This window comes from Mastigoproctus giganteus, chromosome 5, assembly GCF_048544385.1.
Source record: "Mastigoproctus giganteus isolate SK-2022 chromosome 5, ASM4854438v1, whole genome shotgun sequence".
Taxonomy (NCBI): Eukaryota; Metazoa; Arthropoda; class Arachnida; order Uropygi; family Thelyphonidae; genus Mastigoproctus; species Mastigoproctus giganteus.
This window is the reverse complement of record NC_143579.1, coordinates 36,688,310-36,702,065: the sequence shown is the minus strand read 5'-3', so window position 1 is coordinate 36,702,065 and position 13,756 is coordinate 36,688,310. Positions and strand designations below refer to the sequence as shown.

Genomic DNA, 13,756 nt, shown 5'->3' with positions numbered 1-13,756 from the left:
TATACCGCAAACCCATGTGGTGCGGTCAATTCACCAACTACGGGTCCGGCCACGCTCCAAGCCATCTCAATAGCACTGCCCGCACCCTATTCTCCAGGGCCTGGAGCCATTCCAGCACCGACACAATTAGACGTAACGAGATCTCTCGTGTGAAGGCGGACCTAACCAGATGCGGTTATCCATCCCATGTACTTAACAGATGCTTGTTACAGGCAGAAGAACTTACTTCCAACCCAAGACCTCCGAAGCAAGTCGGCATATCGTCTGCCTACATTCCGTACTATCCAGGAGTGTCAGGACGTATCTCGAAGATCCTGAGAAGTTACAACATCAAATGTGTGCAATTACCCGGTAAGAGCCTACGTTCACTTGTCTCCAGTGTGAAGACCCCTGTCACACCTGTCTTACGCAGCAATGTAGTGTACCGTATCACCTGTAGGGCCTGTAACAGTTGCTACGTAGGTGAGACATCGAGACGTCTCCAGGATCGCCTTACGGAACACAACAGAGCAATCCGGCTTGCCGAAACTGACCAGTCCGTGCTCGCAGAACATTTTTGGGCTACCAACCACGATCTTGACCCCAAGCGCGACTTTGAGATAGTGGACCACGCGCGACACTTTCGCCACCGCCTATGGCTAGAGTCACTAAACATAATAAACAACACTAAGGCATTAAATCGCCAGAAAGGCATGCGTATACATCCCATCCTAGAGACAACCGTTTTATTGATGGATGATCACTGGCGTAAGGCAGCACACGTCCGTGCTACAACAATGACGCATGAGTAACGTGCCACACTTTGCTTGTAATGTATTCAAATTTGTCAGTTGATAAAGGGACGCGTGTTCCGAAAGCTACTGAATTTTGTACTTATATTTTATTTTATTTGTACTTTAATAAATTAACTGGGCATAACTGTGTATATATATATGTATTTAAAAAAAATGTATCGCTTGATACATTCAGTATTAAACCACTATAGTTAAACGGTTGGTGTATTTGTTTTAAATTCTGGAAATGTTAAGCTTTTTTTTTTAATTTTAAAATGGTCTTTATTATTTACATATTTTATCTCATTTTTAATTGATCCAGAATTTCAGCATAGATAAAGAAGGAGCCAACTAAAACTATGGCAAATCTGGTGGCAAACTACTTTCCATTAAGCTCACTAATCTATATCACCAAATCACTTTAACCTCTGACCTTATGATCTGTTACTCCCACTCATCACTCACTCAATGGATTACATTATCTTATTTATTTGCTGTCAGGGCACTTCTTCACTTCAAACAGCCATTCAAATGTTCCTACTCATTAGCTAGTTATATAAGCCACTGAACACATCAAATGTTTTCTAAGAACATAGAAGAATTTAACTTTTATGTCTATGCAGAATTCATTTTTATTGCAAATATTCATTTGGGCAGTCAATAAAAAACTCCATATGGAATATGACTTTCTAATTTCATTTGTAGTTGCATTTACATATGGAAACCATAATTATGCAAAACTGACCATACAACGATACACAGTTTTTACTTTTGCCCTTCTATGCTCTTTTCTTGACTTTATAATTTCCACTGGGGCTCTTTTACTTTTGAAATTTGCACATATTTGCCAGTGGGCAATATAAGAATTATCACAGTGGCAGTTTCTGCTTACCCACAGCATAAGATTTTGATTTGATCAGATTTTTAATAGTGCATTAGCAGCCTAGGCCATAATGTGCATCTGTCTTCCTTATGGCCTGGTGGAGTGCTGCTGTATTTTTTCTGGTACTAATCCTTCAGTCTGGATTTTGCTGACTTTTGTTGCTCGATGACGTTTATCATGCCCTTTCCTTCTCCTTTCCGAGCTATTGTCAGTCTCTCCACAGCTGACTTTGGGTGGTGTTGGCAACTCTTGGTCACTATCCTTGTCTTTCTCATGATATCCTGCAGCTCGATGTTAGTCCAATCTATGATTCCGAAGGAATATGTTAGCACCAGGCCTGCACAAGTGTTTATGGCTTTAACTGTATTCCCTCTGTTCATCTTTGCTTTGAGCAGGCTTCTGAGTCTCTGATGGTATTTTTTGGTCAGGTAGACCTTGATCTCCCTGTGCTCTAACTGCTGCGCATGCATCATCCCCAGATATTTGTAAGTCTCTCCCTCTGTCGTGGCTCCATTCTTTTTACCAGTCTGTAGATGGTAGTTTCGGCCAATTAATTTCCCCTGATATAATCCATGGGTCTTGCATTAGTCTAGACTAAATTCCATCCTGATATCATTGCTGAATTCTTCGGTGATTCTGAATAGTTGCTTCGCGGTTGCCGCGTAGAGTGCGAGGGGGTTCTGCTTCAGTTTGTTTAAGTGTTCTTCTATTCTCTGATTTTTGGTGTCTCATGTTTGCTGTGGACATTCTCTCTTGAGGATGCTCTTCACTTTTCCAATTATTTTATTATTATTATTATTATAGTAGTAGTAGTAATAGTAAGTCTACAATAACAAATTAGTATTAGTAGTGATAAATGATACAAGGATGCAAGCTTATGCAGCATCAGCTAAAAAAAAAACCCTTCCAACATCATCTGTTCATCCCCTCCAATAATTTGCATGATTCTTAAATTTATTCAAATTATCCACTTCCACACAATACCAGATAGAAGTTCTTACTGGCTGAAAAAAATTCTGCAGCCACTCTTCCATAATTTAAATTTATGTCCCTTTGTGCATGTAGTCTGAGCAAGTGTAAGGATGTCATCAATATTTAGTTTACTCAATCAATTCATAGCTTTAAACACTTCAATCAAATCTCCTCGTAAGTGCCTGGTTTCCAGATTACGCAATTTTCAGAACTGAAGCCTTTCCTGGTAAGTCACCTTTTTGTTCTCCTCACCAATCTCATTGCCCTTCTCTGCACCCATTCCAAAAGATCCTCATCCTTCCTAAAATGTGGCTTCCAGACCTGTGTACAGTACTCGACATGTGGCCTAATCATTGCCTTATACAATGGGATAATCACCTTATCTCTTCTGCAAAAATTCTTGTATATCATTGACAAAACCCCATGAGCTGTACTGCTCAGATGACATATTATCTGACTGTACCATTACCCCCATGTCTTTACCCCCAGATTTTGGATCATATAAAAACCCACCACTACCAAAAGTGCATGCTATATATGGACTCTCTAAGCGTATTACAGGCCTTATCCAATGTGAAAAGCACTCACCCAGTGTTATGTCGGGTGCAGCAAATATTACACTCCCTCTTAGAGTTAAATTTCGATATTCGCTTTTGCTGGATCCCTAGCCATGTTGGTATCAGAGGCAATGACTTAGCTGATGCAGCAGCAAAATCATCAATGCCACAAAGTCGCATCCGCTTGTCAGTCCCCTATACAGACTGCAAGCAACTGATCTATAAAAAAGTATGCGCGCGTTGGCAAGAATCATGGAATGGGTGCCCTACCAACAAGCTGAATGAAATTAAGCCTGAAATAATGCTTTGGCATTCTAGTCAGCGCAGGGTCCAACGGGAGGAAGTAATTCTTGCTCGGCTACGCATAGGACATTCTCACCTGACGCATTCGTATTTGCTGAGGGCTGATGATTGTCCTGTGTGTAGACATTGTAAAGCAATTTTAACTATCCATCATATTTTAGTCGAATGTACATATTTTAGTAATGAACGCCGTTCATGTTTTAACCATCTGTCTGAGCCCTATACACTCAGGCAGATTTTATCCGACGATGACAATGTATCAGATGTATTCAGATGTATTCAGATTTTTACAACTGATTAATCTACATAGTTTTATTTAGATTGCCCTAATGTTTAACATATTGTAAATATTTTATGCCATATTTTTGTTTATAATATATTAACTAGATACGCTATTTTATATTTTTACATATTTATATTTTATTACCTTAGACTTGGCGCATGATAGCCGTAGATGCTGATGCGCCATTAAACTTCTAATAACCAACCAACCAACCTACCCCCAGATTAATATACCACACACAGTTGGTATATTAATCTGGATTACTGCTACCCATGTGCAGCACCATACATCTTTTAATTAAACAAGGGTCATGTATTTGCAAAAATGGGTATGCTAAAAATTACATTATTGTTGCATTTTAAAATAGCTTTGTACAATTTGTTCATATTTACACATATTTTACTTGTTATTAACATAGAATTTCTAAATATTTAAGAAAGAACTCTTAAACTAATAACAATTTAAGTCACTGTTATTCTATGATAATTACCTTTTATAAGGAGTGTCATCTTCTAGAACCTATTCACCCCCCTCGATTACATATACAACTCCCCTCAGTGGTCATGATATTCAGGCAAGTAAGAGAAGGGAGATAAGATGACTTCATAAGGGACCCATTGCCATATTTTTTTCCCCTCTAAAGATCAGTGCTCTTGTAATTATGTACACTGATTTTATATCCTGAGCAACAGAAAAAGAAAAATTATTATAAATGATATTCTGTTGCCATTCCATTCTTTTCTTTTGATAAAGTTCCTTTTATTCTCTGAAATATAGAAATTTTTTTACATTAAAAATATGAGGACGTTGTGTGTTCTGCAGTCTTGGATTCTGAGATTCATAAATCTTCCAGCAGCCACACAATTTTTGAAATAATGTCTAGTCTAGTTGGGGAAATCTGTTTCTCTCAGAAAATGACCAACTTTCTTAATAGGTTTGAATATCAAGTCCTTACTTTTTTACATATTTTTATAGTTTTCTGTCCTATTCTTTTTGTGTAAGTTATTATGAATTTTTTGTATTTGTCTCTGTTTTGAAATTTTTTACTATTATCTTAATTACTTTATTTATTATATATTTATTTCATGTTACTTTTCTTTACTTCTCGATATTTATTGTTAACTGGAGATGCATTAATAATGCTCATTAGATTTAGTATTTCTTTGCTTGAAAAAATTCGTTAAACGGAACCTTCGTTATAAAGAAATATTGACCTTTTCAACTTTTTTTTTTTTATTTTTATGAAAACCCCAAACACGAAAGGTATCAAAACCTATAATACTTAGTACCATGCATGGGTTGAAAGAGAAGTATGGTGGGGGGGGGATGCTGGAAACTTTGCTCTAGAGACTAAACATGGGTTTCACTTTAAGCCTCCAATAAGCAAAGTGGTGGTATTGCACCGGTTGATGAGAGTCATCTAGGATAGGAAATAAATCAGAAATAAGCAGGAATAATTAAATTTACTAACGTTTTAAAACAGTTAATTTATTAATACATACATATTAAGAAATGACTACTTACATGATGCACACAATAATATTAGTATACTTTTAAGAATTATTTCATAAAATATTTGGTTATTTTTTTGTTGTACACTGGATTTTGCTGTGAATCATTCATAAAACTGTTTGCATTTGTTTAAACACTCAAAAATTTTCTTCACACTGAATGCATCAATGCAAAGTTGCAAATGCTGCCAACATTTCATGTTTAGAAGGTTTAATATTGCCCTCATTGCTTTTGATGCCCTCAATTTCATCCAACTCATTGTTGATACTGTCACTAGTTCTTTGAATACTCCAAAATGTTGGAGTCACTCGGATATTCGGCTACTATGACATCATTATAAACTCTTAAAATTTCATCAAGCACAATTTCTCCACTGATCAAACCTCTCGCTTGAAATCCTTCCCAAGATTACTCAATATCTTGCAGTAGTTCATCCCTCCCATCACAGTTAATTGGCATTTTAGCAAAACCTGCTTTTGCAAACAATTCCTGATCATTGTTGCCATTACACTTTTGACAAATCTGATATGCACATCTGCAAATCTATAACAGAATCTATAGGTTGGTTGGTTTCTATTCTCAGTATGTGATTTGGGTAGTGTTGTTATTGTTACTGCCTTGGTCTATTGGCTGCAGTTTATATGAGGTATCCAGAGGGAAGAAAACAAACTTCACACTTGTAAGTTTCAAAATTACCAAGTGAAGGTGGGAAGGGCAGTTGTCGGCAATCAATGCAAATTTTCTGTTTTCTTTCACCTTTCCATCAAAATTCAAAATCCACTGTTCAAAAATTTCACTTGTCATCCAAGATTTTTTGTTGTAGTCCAACTTGAACAACTTTACTCCTTTGAAACATTGCAGTTGTTTACTTTTGCTTATTACCAAATTCTTCAGTTCTTCATTATCAGCCACATTTGCATCAAGCAAGACTCTCTTTACTATAGACTTGATGTAGCCGAGTGGTCAGGAGTTCAAGTGCAGTAGCACACACTCTTTGAGTGCACCAGGGTTCAAGCCCGTGGCTGCTAAATACAATTAACATTTGTACTGATTGATTTATTGTAAACTCCACTGACCTGGTGGTCGTGCCGAAGTATAAACCAAGCCAACATGCCCTGCACTCGCCACTTTAATGCTCTGATTAATTACTGAACATACCGGGAAAAGAGCCAGCGGTCTGTGCATCAACTGCCTCTGTTCATGCTGTTCTCTCCCACGAGCAGCGAAGCCGAAAATTGGGACTTTCAAGTGTCTTTTTGTTAATTTAATCTAAATGTTACGTTACACCAGTATTTATTTAATGTAATTTTTATGTAATCTAATGCCATTATGGAAGTCATTGTATCATCTCATTAATGTCTTATATCACTTGATGTTATTTCATTTAATTTGTTTTATGTCCTATATCACTTAATGGCAATTTATTTATTTCTGTAACATATCTGCTTGCTATCATCTCTATAAGTGTTAACTTTTGGCCGTGAAGGGACATTGCAACACAATCCAGTCATGAAACTGTCACGATTGAAAGTGGTGCAATAAAAGATTCTCTCTCTCTCTCTATTTTTGCCATCTAAACTTTTATCACCGTTAAAAATCAGTGTCTTGTTCAGCAAATATTTAAAATGGAGATCTATTTCATCAAAGTTGAATGTCTTTGGGCTCATAGACCTCCATAATTTTTTTGAAAACTCTTTCTTTCCAATGGTTACAGTCTCTTTCGATTATAACTCCATTTTCACCAGAAATAACTTTTTGGAGAAAGCCATGGAACTTTTTAAATATTAGCATTAGCATTAGTTGAGGAATATTATGCACAAAAGCAAGCTTATACAGCCTCAGCCAAAAAGAAGAAGGGAAAAAAAAAAACCTTCCCATTTCATCCATCCAGTCACTACAAATGTTTGTCTAGTTCAGCCTTAAATTTATTTAAGGTATCAACTTCCACAACAGATGAAAGTCTGTTCCAGCAACCCACTGGCTAAATGCAAACTTCCACACATCTATTCTACAACTGTCTTTCCTCAATTTGAATCTATGCCCCCTCAGGTTCTTAGTCTGGGCAAGAAGAAGTATCCCATCAGCATTGAGCCTGCTCAAACCATTCAAGGACTTATACACCTAATCAGATCACCCTGCAAATGCCTAGTATCCAGATGCTGCAACTTTCAGAACTTAAATCTTTCTTTCTAAGTGCACCCCTTTATTCCTCTCACCAATCCTGTTGCCCTTCTCTGTACTTGTTCTAGCAACTCTGCATCCTCCCTAAAATGAGGCTTCCAGACCTGTATGCAGCACTCAAGGTTTGGCCTGATCATTGCCTTATATAAAGGGATATCACGTCCTTGTTTCTGCTAACAAAATTCCTATATATCATTGACAAAACTCCATGACCTGCTCTGGCAGCCCATCTGCACTGTTCAGAGAACTTCATATCTGAATTAACTATTACCCCCAGGCCTTTTTTCATTCTCCACTTCCCTGAGTGTAGAACCACACAGTTGGTACATTTCTCTTGGGTTACTGCTACCCATATGCAGTACTTTGCATTTGTCAATGTTAAACTTCAGTTGCCGCTTCTCAGCCCATCTGCCTAACTTTTCTAGATTGTGTTGCAGTAGCATACTCTCTTCAATGTCATTAACAACCCTGCCAACCTTTGTATCATATGCTGACTTGAACATTACGCCTCATATACCTTCATCTATATCATTGATAAATACACAAAACACCAATGGATGCAGCACCGAACCTGGGGGGACTCCACCAATAACATTAGTCCATGTAGAGCAGTCTGTTTATTACCACTCTTTGCCATTTCCCACTCAACCATCCCTTTATCCATTGCAGCAACTTACCCTTAATGCTATACACTCCAATTTGTACAGCAGTCTTCCATGTGCAACAGTATAAAAAGCTTTCCAGAAATCCAAGTATATGATATTAAAATTATGTTTTGCATCCAGTTCCTTTGTGACCACATCGTAGTATCCAATCAAATTGGTCAGACAACACTTCCCCTTAACAAACCCATGCTGTGTTTGCACTATTACTTCAGTCTTGTCTAGGTGATCCTGTATCACCTCTTTAACCAGTGTTCCGGGGAAAATAATGGAGATACATTTGCACCCCTCCAGTCTGTGAGGACCTACCCTGAATCTAAGGATGCTCTCATAATTATGGCTAAGGCTTTGCTAACTTCCCTCGCTGCCTCCTTCAATATAACTGGATAGATTCCATCCACCGCAGGTGCAATTTTTTATGCTTAACTTCAACAATTTCTCCTTCACTTTGCTCTCAGTTATTACAAAATCACTTAGATCCCTGTTAGAGTTTGATAAAATTCTGCCATTCCCCTCCTTGAATAACTCCTGATGTGTGAATGTAGATGCAAATTACTTATTCAGTTCGGTCCTGGAAAGATTGTGCAAGGCTCAAGGGGTAGAATTTTTTTCAGCCTGGTCTGTACTTGTTAACAGGAGAGACTGCTTCTACAGGGATGGGATACACTTAAATAGAAAGGGTGCAAGAATATTTGCTGATGCTATCGAGGCAGTGTTAGGTGGGTCGAAAAACTGCTAGCATGGGGGATACAAGGACTAATAGATTAACAGTAGCTACTGGCAGAGGTGAAGGGGATTCTTGCACTGCTTCTATTAGGATGAGCATCAGCCTGGCGAGCAGGGTGCAGGGTATTTCAGAGACTGCTGGGAGTCATTGTGGTACAAGTAAACACATGGGCTGTGTTAGGGTAGCTAAGAATAGGAACAGGTGCATGTATACTTGCATGTACACCAATGCTAGGAGTTTTGTAAATAAATTTGATGAATTTGAGGTATTGCTCAAAACATCAAAGGCAGATATTGTGGGGACATCAGAGACGTGGTGTCACACAGATATAAGGAATGCAGAACTGGAATTTGGGGAGTACAATGTGTACAGGAAGGATAGACAAGATAGGAAGGAGGACGGGTTCTACTATTAGTTAAGAAACACATAAAATCCGAGGAAGTGAAGCCAGTCGACATCGCTGGACAGTGTGGTGTCGAGTCAGTTTGGTGTGACATAAGCATTGGGAGATCAAAATTGAGAGCAAGAGTGTGTTGTAGGCCTAATGACTCTGATGAGTATAATAAGGAACTGTACCGGGAAATAGAGTGGGCCTGTAAATCAGAGAGTCTTATAATGGGGGATTTTAATTTCCCAGATATTGACTGGAATTTGTGGGTTGCTCACTCACACACAGTAGCAAGACTTTTGTGGATTTATTGGATGATCGTTTTCTACATCATCGTGTTCAGGAGGCAACTAGAGGGAGTAATATTCTTGATCTGATTATCAGTAGTGATTCTTCATGCATTAAGAATCTGCAGATAAAGGAAACACTAGGTGGCAGTGATCACAGTGTGCTGAAGTGGGATTTACTCAAAGAGGTAACTACCATCAGAGGTAAAGGGAAGAGTTTTTGCTTTCATAAAGGTGACTACGGTGGTCTGAGACAGTATTTAAATTCTATACAGTGGAACCAACTGATGATGTTACCAATAGCAAATTCAAAATGGGAAGCATTCAAAGAACTTATCTTGGAAGCTACTAGGTTTAACATACCAACTAAGAAATATTGTTCAAGGTTTAGGCCTAAATGGATATCGAATGAACTAGTGAGACATGTGGCAGAGAAGAAAAATGCATTGGATACATATAAATTAATGGGTGACATGGAAACCTATAATAGATATAAGCTAGTCTGTAACCAAGTCACAAAGGAGATTAGGCAGGCAAAGGCAGATTATGAGAAATCCTTGGCAAAGGATGCGAAGAAAAACAACAAAGAGTTCTTTACCTATGTAAACTCTAGAAGGAAAGGGATGAATCAGATTGGTCCACTGGATATTGATGGTTCAACTGGTGATGATCCTGCTCAGGTGGCTAACAAACTAAATGAGTATTTTGCATCTACATTCACCCATGAGGAGTTATTCAGAGAGGGGAATGCCAGAGGCGAGTTAAACTCTGCCAGCGAGCTGGATGATTTTGTAATAACTGAGAGGAAAGTGGAGGAGATATTGTTGAAAATAAACATGAAAAAGGCACCTGGGGTGGACGGGATATATCCAGTTATATTAAAGGAGGCCGCAAAGGAAGTAAGCAAACCCTTAGCCATAATTATGAGAGCTTCTTTGGACTCATGGGAGGTATCCATGGACTGAAGATGTGCAAATGTGACCCCAATTCACAAAGGAGGATCAAAAGGCAACACAAGTAATTATAGACCTGTTAGTTTAACTTCTATTCCAGGAAAATTATTGAACGCACTGGTTTTAGAGGCACTGCAGAATCATCTAGACAAGACTTCAGTTATAGCTCAGACACAGCATGGTTTTGTTAAGGGAAAGTCTTGCCTGACCAATTTGATTAGATAGTATGATGAGGTCACAAAGGAACTGGATGCAGGGAATAACTTTGATATCATATATTTGGATCTTAGAAAGGCTTTTGATACTGTTGCACATGGAAGACTGCTGCACAATTGCTACTATGGATAAAGGGATGGTTGAGCGGGAGAAGACAGAGAGTGGTAATCAATGGACACTGCTCATCGTGGACTAATGTTGTTTGTTGAGTCTCTCAGAGTTCAGTATTGGGTCCATTGTTGTTTTCTGTATTTATAAATGATATTGATGATAGTATATCAAGATTAAGGTCCAAGTTTGCAGACGATACAAAGGTTGGCAGGGTTGTTAAGGACACTAATGATAGTACACTGCTGCAACAGGATCTAGAAAAGTTGAGCAGATGGGCAGAGAGGTGGCAAATGATGTTTAACATCGGCAAATGTAAAGTGCTACATATGGGAAGCAGCAACCCCAGAGTTACATATCAACTCTGTGGTACTGCACTGACAGTGGTAGAGAACGAAAAGGACCTGGGGTAATTGTGCAGGCAGATATGAAGTTTTCTGAGCAGTGCAGACAGTCTGCAAGAGTAGCTCATAGTGTCTTGTGCCAATCCAGAATTTTTCTAGCAGGGATAAGGAGGTGATTATCCCCTTATATAAGGCAATGGTCAGGCCGCACCTTGAGTACTGTATACAGGTCTGAAGGCCTTATTTTAAGAAGGATGTGGAGATGTTGGAATGAGTACAGAGAAAGGCAATAAGATTAATGAATGGAACAAAAGGTTGCTCTTACAAAGGAAGGCTTAAGTTTTGCAAATTTCAGTGTCAGGAGACTAGGCACCTGCGAGGTGATCCGATTGAGGTGTTAAAGCCTTGAATGGTTTGAGCATGCTCAATGCTGATGGAATTGTTCCTCTTGCTCAGAATAATAATTTGAAGGGCATAAATTCAATTTGAGGAAAGACAGATGTAGGATAGATGTGCGGAAGTTTGCCTTTAGCCAGCAGGTGGTTGTTTGGTAGAACAGACTTCCATCCCTTGTTGTGGAAGTTGATAGCCTAAATAAATTTAAGGCTGAGCTGGACAGGTACTGGGAATGAACGGAGGGGTGAAATGGGAGCATGGTTTTTTTTTTTTTTTTTTGGCTGATGCTGCATAAGCTTGCTTTCTTGCATCATATGCCTCTACTAATGCTAATGCTAGTTTATCAGCTAATTGAGCAGGATCTGGTGAATTGGTGAGGTGTGTGAGAGCCACCCTACCTAAAGTGTACCAGGACTAGTGTTAGAATGGTCAAACAAAACAACGACCCGATGGTAAAACTGAAAAGGTCAGCGAAAGGTTAATATTAGAGGTGAGCGCTGGGTACAACGACTTGTACAGGCGCCACACTGTTGAAGAGTTGACTACCCAAAACAACATGGACCAATCTGGAACAATATAACATGATCACACTTGCGATGCATGGTCAGACGACCCCTACGGCATCCTCTCCTAACCAAGGTTCATCAGCATAAAAGACTTGCCTTGTGCAAAGAGCATGCAAGTTGGACATTAGAAGACTGGAAGGTGTGCTGATTGGAAGAATCACATTATTTACTCCTCACCATGGACGGTTGTGTATGGATTTGGCATCAACAACATGAGGATCTTGATTCATCATGCAAAAGTGCAGGCCAGTGGAGGCGGTTGTATGGTGTGCGGAATGTTTCACTGGCAGAAACTTGAACCCCTGGTGCATGTGGAACAACATATCAGTGGTCTCTGTTATCGTCAACTGCTTGCTGACTGTGCACAGCCCGCTATGTTACACTTTTTCCTGAATGGCGATGACAATGCGCCGAGCCATCGGCCACTTGCTATGCAGGAATGGTTTGAGGAACACAGTTCTGACTTCTAGCATATCGATTGGCCTCCAAAGTCCCCCGATATCAATCCCATAGAGCACTTGTGTGACCCTGTGGAAAGACATATCGGGCATGGCTGGATACTGCAATCACCTCCATACCTGCATTGCTGACTGCATTACACACAGCTTGGTTGGCCATACCTCCCGAATGCATCCGACATCTTGTTGAATCAGTGCCATGTCGGATAGCTGCTGTATTGAGGGCAAAAGAAGGACCTACGAAGTATTAGGTAGGTTGTCATAATTCAGTGATCACTCAATGTATATTCAATGTAATGACCAAGGGGAAATCAAAAAATTTGCTAAATATAAAAATTCGCTATATGGAAGTTCGTTAGAGTTCCGACTGTATATATTTTAATATTTTGCAATTTTATCAGAATGCTGTTGTGCCTATAATTTTACATGCCTAAGCATCATCAAGCAAGTATCGAATGCCAAGGGGCATTGGATAAGTGTATAGTTTTTAATTAGGCCAAGATATGAGGTAAAAGGCATTAAATACATAAAAGCCATGAAAAATAGACTGAATGTATTATAAAGAAGAGTAAAAATAAAGAAACAGAGAGATGATACAACAGAATGATGGATACAATGGTCGTCTATCATTTGTTTCTTGCTTTATTTGTCCTATATCTATTTTTATTTTACAGTTGGTTTACTCTATTATATTTGTGATATTTTATACTTTTTTGGCTTCGGCACAGTTTGGTGGTGCTGGTCTAAATTTATTATTTATTGGCTATATTTGATTTATAGTTAATATTTTCAAAATGTTTTAGATACATATTCCTTCCACTCTTCTTCCTTTTCTACTGCTGTCCTCATATATTTATTTGTTTCTTTGCTCTTTTCTGCACTTTTTCTATATTGTCTGTATTTTATTTTATGTGTGTGTGTGTGTGTATTTTGTAAAATTTTAGCATTAGAATTAATAAAGGCAAAATGAGATATAAGGAAGCAAAGGTTGATTAGTATCTGCCTATTAAAAAAAAATCTCAGTGGGTTCTTCCAACCCTTTCTTAAATCACATAAGTTCTCTGGTTTTACATTTTACAAGATTACGTGGCAAGTCATTCCAACAGTTAATGATCCTTTACTTTGTCGCAAAGAGTAGTAAGAATAAAAGAGTAAACAGAAAAATGTGTACAGCAGTCAGTATGGAA

At 38.5% G+C, this 13,756-nt stretch overlaps 1 protein-coding gene across 1 annotated transcript in view; it reads left to right on the top strand.

Moving 5' to 3' along the window:
* The window catches only part of LOC150085306 (voltage-gated potassium channel subunit beta-2-like), a 355,409-nt gene that overhangs the window by 269,406 nt on the left and 72,247 nt on the right, over window positions 1-13,756 (top strand). The window lies entirely within an intron of this gene.